Source organism: Hypanus sabinus, assembly GCF_030144855.1.
Source record: "Hypanus sabinus isolate sHypSab1 chromosome X1 unlocalized genomic scaffold, sHypSab1.hap1 SUPER_X1_unloc_15, whole genome shotgun sequence".
NCBI lineage: Eukaryota > Metazoa > Chordata > Chondrichthyes > Myliobatiformes > Dasyatidae > Hypanus > Hypanus sabinus.
In genome coordinates, this window is record NW_026778963.1 from 52,501 (window position 1) to 57,133 (window position 4,633).

A 4,633-nucleotide genomic window follows, 5' to 3' on the forward strand; every position below is an offset into this window, starting at 1 on the left:
GGTCAGCAAGTTGTGGGCCTGCTACGTCGGCGCCAGAAGCGTGGCGAGACTTGCGGCTGCCCCCACTCCACACTCCCCGCCCAGCATGTGCTCCGACTGCGATGGTCCGTGACGCAAGCAAACCATCACTTCGCTTCCGGAGCAGCTTCGAGCCAAGCTGACCGCAAACCCCAGATTTCACCCTAACCTAACCTAAGCACAATTTACGGTCACCAACCGACCGAGTGACGCGGCAGGTCTTTGGGCTGTGCGAGTATACCGGGAAACGGGAGGGGAGAACGTACAAGCTTCTCAGAGGCAGCTGCGGGAATTGAACCCGGGTCGCTGCCACTGAAAGGCCTTGCGCTCACCACTAACGCTACCGCGACCGCCCCAAGATATCCCGAAGACCTTTGCTTCACTGGAACCATCGCATGTGTTTGAACACACTCGGTAATATCAGTGCGTTCAATTCAGCTTCTCATCAAAGATATGTTCCTTCATTCTTGGAGCCAATTGTGAAAAAGCACGCACAGATTGGTCTGGGTAAAGGGATCAAAATGGCACCGGCCACCACAGATCATCTATCACAAGGACACCACCCCCTCCCACCCCCCGCTCCACACCAACCCCCAACCAACAGATACACTCTCAAACAACACACATAAGATGCTGGTGGAACGCAGCAGGCCAGGCAGCATCTATAGGAGAAGGGCTGTTGACGTTGCGGGCCGAGACTCTTCGTCAGGGTCGTCGACATTGCTTCCCCTTATAGATGCTGCCTGGCCTGCTGCGTTCCACCAGCATTTTGCGTGTGTTGTTGCTTGAATTTCCAGCATCTGCAGAATTCCTCGTGTTTGCTCTTTTGATACACTCTCATCTTGCAGTGGTCATTCATCATGTTCTAGTTCTTCTGTTTTACGTATTTCCGTGATTGCCTGTATTGTTATAATAGTGTCGGTGACATTATACTGTCCTACATAAATATTCACTGCACACTTCATGTCAACCTGTCATTCTTCAGGCCACGCCCCTCAGGGACGTGTGTTCATATTATATTGTGTCTCTGTGTACTGGATCGTAATTAAATACGCTGTGTGTGACTATATTTCGGGTGGTTTGCACTTTGGTCGTAGAGAAGCAATGTTTTCTTTAGCTGTATACATGCTTAACGACAATAAACTTGACCTTTGGAATTGAACCCTCTCGGGCTGCGGCGAAACTTTATTATTTTTACATCGCAAACCGCTTGAAACATAAAGCAACACGCAGTTGTCCATTCCTAAGTCTTGTTGGTAGCGGGATATTAACTTTTGGGAATGGCGAGGGTGGAGCGCCGCGGGAGGGGTGTGGGACAGGTGGCAGAGAAGGAGTACCAGGGCTGGGTACAGACACACCCGGCCCTGAGACACCAGGCAAGGTCATCTGATTGCACACATCTAGAACATTGATCATTATAGACTGTCTGCCTGGTGCTTCCCGCTCCTCCCCTCTCCCAACCCTGACCAGAGTCAGCTTTATTATCAGCGGCATGTGTCGTGAAATTGGTTAACTTATCACCAGTGATTCAATACAATAAAGAAAAAAAAAATAGTAATAAATAAATAAGTAAATCAATTACAGTATACGTATATTGAATAGATTAAAAAAATGTACAAAAACAGAAATAATATATATTTAAAAAGTGAGGTAGTGTTCACGGCTTTAATGTCCATTTAGGAATCGGATGGCAGAAGGGAAGAAGCTGTTCCTGAATCGTTGAGTGTGTGTCCTTAGGCTCCTGTACCTCCTCCCCGATGGCAGAGGGGAAGAAGCTGTTCCTGAATCGTTGAGTGTGTGCCTTCAGGCTCCTGTACCTCCTCCCTGATGGCAGAGGGGAAGAAGCTGTTCCTGAATCGCTGAGTGTGTGCCTTCAGGCTCCTGTACCTCCTACGTAATGGTAACAGTGAGAATAGGGCACGAACTGGGTGCTGGATGTCCTTTATAATGGACGCTGCCTTTCTGAGACACCGCTCCTTGAAGATGTCCTGGGTACTTTGTAGGCTCGTACGCAAGATGGAGCTGACTAGATTTACAACCCTCTGGAGCTTCTTTCACTCCTGTGCAGTAGCCCCTCCATACCGAATGGTCGATGTTCATTTTGATTTTGAACATCGAATTCTCCAACTTCCGGTAATTCCCTTCCTCTCCCTTCCGCCATCCCGCTTTCACTCTGTCTCCTCTCCCAGCTGCTTATCACCTCCCTCATGATTCAGCCTTCTTCTTCTACCCACAGTGCTTTCCCCTTAGATCCCTTCTTCACCTTTCCTGCCTATCGCCTCCCTGCTTACCCTCCTCCACCCCTTGATCTTTCCTCTGATTGGTTTTCTACCCTCCCCCACCTTCCTTATGGGGCCCCTGCCCCCACCTTCTTCAGTCCTGACGAAGGGTCTCGACCCGAAACGTTGACTGCTCGTTTCCACGGATACTGCCCGACCTGCTGAGTTCCTTCGGCTTGTTTGTATGTGTTAACGTTACGACCCTCTGCAAGTTCTTTCGGTCCTGCTTGGTAGTCCCCCGCCCCACCCCATACCAGTCAATGATGCAGCTGTCGGAATGGTCACGGTGGTACGTTGATAGAAGATTTGGAATGCATTTGTTGACATACCAAATCTCTTCAAACTCCTAATGAAGTATAGCCGCTGTCTTGCCTTCTGTATAACTGCATCGATATGCTGGGACCAGGTGAGATCATCAGAGATCTTGATTCCCCTGTCTCTGCTCCCTCCCCGCTCCCTGTCCATGATAAACACCAATGGTCAAAAGAAGACAAACTGTGGAAATGCAAAATAAGTGGTAGAAAGACGCTATGCAGAAGTCCCCCTCCCCATTCCCTGTCCCCTTTCCTACTCTCTCTCTATCTATCTATCTACACACACACACACACACTCACACACACCTTTGTAGATATGAGTGCGTGTGCCTGAGATTCAGTTTCTTCAGGCATCCTCAGTAGATGCACAAATCAAATCTATGAAAAACTACAAAGAGTGGGAAAATAGTGGAGATGCTTCCACTGGTGAAATATGCTTGTAAATCTGGCGGGGGCAAAGGAAATTGGGAATGGCGATGGTGGAGCGCCGTGGGAGGGTGTGTGGGGCAGGTGGCAGAGAAGGAGTGCCAGGAGTCGGGGGTGGGGGTGACGCCAGACACAGCCAGCCCTGAGACACCAGGCAAGGTCATTTGATTCCCAAACATTTGGTTTATTGATCCTTACAGAATGTCTCTCTGGTGCTTCCCGCTCACTCCCCTCTCCCTTCCCCTTTTCCCAACCATGATTCCCCTCTCCCTGCCCCCTCCCCACTCTCACTCCACAACAGAGACCCAGATTAGAATCAGTTTTATCATCACTCACATTTGTCATGATATCTGGGCAGTTTTCTTTCCGGCACCTTCTCTGTACATATGTGAGCCCAGGGCTTTTTCAAGGCACTGTACGTTTACTACTATTAGTAATTTGCTGTGGGCTGCTGGTCTGGGCGCTGCATTAAACAAAAAACGACATATTTAACAATTATAGTCAATACAGATACTTTTTTTTTAAATGGGTCGAGTATAGGGAATAACATTTACATTTATACAAAGAAATAACAACATGTATTGAGAGTGTACATAGGATTATAAAAGTTGGTTTGAAGTAGTTACAGTGCAGTGCAGTCAGCTGAGGTAAAGTTAGAGGGTGGAAGGAAGGGGGGTTCACTAGATAGGTTGATCTGATTCACTACCTTGGGGGAAGAAGCCTTCAAAATGACGTTGTTTCCGTTCGTTTCTATAGCCATATAGCGCATGCCAGGAGAGAACACTTAGTGAAGGTATTTTTTTCGGAGTGGGAAGAGTCGGCAATATATTACCCAACCAACTTTAAAAAAAATGTATCCTGGCCACGTCCTCTCTGTCTAACCACTTGTTGTGTTTCTTTATTTTTAAGGGTTTGCGGGCTTTGGGATTGCGGACGCCACGCCCCAAACACCCCAGACACGTTGCAACAGAAACGGTAGCACTGGACCACATTACTGAACTACTACAGGCCGAAAGCAAAAAAAAAAACAAACAAGAGAGTTGCTTGAAGAACGTAAGGTGTCAGGCAGCGTCCGGAGCGGCAAAGAAATACACAAACTTCAAAGGAAAATTACTCTGAAAGTACGTGTCACCAGATACGACATCGAAACTCGCTTTCCGGTAGGCAGTCAGAGTACAATAAAGAAATAGAGGAGCTTCAAAAAGCGTTGCTTCCTTCGGTTTCCAATTCCTCAGACTCTTTGCCAGACTGAACACTCCAATTCCTGTATCCCTTGGTCACAATGAACACTCCACTTCCTGAGACACTTCGTCAGACAGAACACTCCACTTCCTGAGACTCTTTGTGATTGTGAACACTCCACTTCCTGTTAATCATTGAAATTGTGAACACTCCACTTCCTGAGAATCTTTGTCAGACTGAATACTCAACTACCTGAGACTCTTTGTCAGTCTGAACACTCCTCTACCTGAGACTCTATGTCAGACTGAACACTACTCTTCTTCAGATAGCCAGACTGAACACTCCAGTTCCTGAGTCTCTATGTCAGACAGAACACTTCACTTGAAGAGATTGTATGTCAGACTGAACACTCCA

The 4,633-nt window shown here is 47.7% G+C and overlaps 1 long non-coding RNA gene across 1 annotated transcript in view; it reads left to right on the forward strand.

Annotated features, from left to right (window-relative positions):
* LOC132385603 (uncharacterized) overlaps nt 1-4,201 on the forward strand; it is a 51,321-nt gene extending 47,120 nt beyond the window's left edge. Inside the window, exon 4 of the long non-coding RNA XR_009509210.1 lies at nt 3,947-4,201. This is a non-coding gene — a long non-coding RNA (uncharacterized LOC132385603). The remainder of the gene's footprint in view (nt 1-3,946) is intronic.
* The last annotated feature ends 432 nt before the right edge of the window (nt 4,202-4,633 follow it).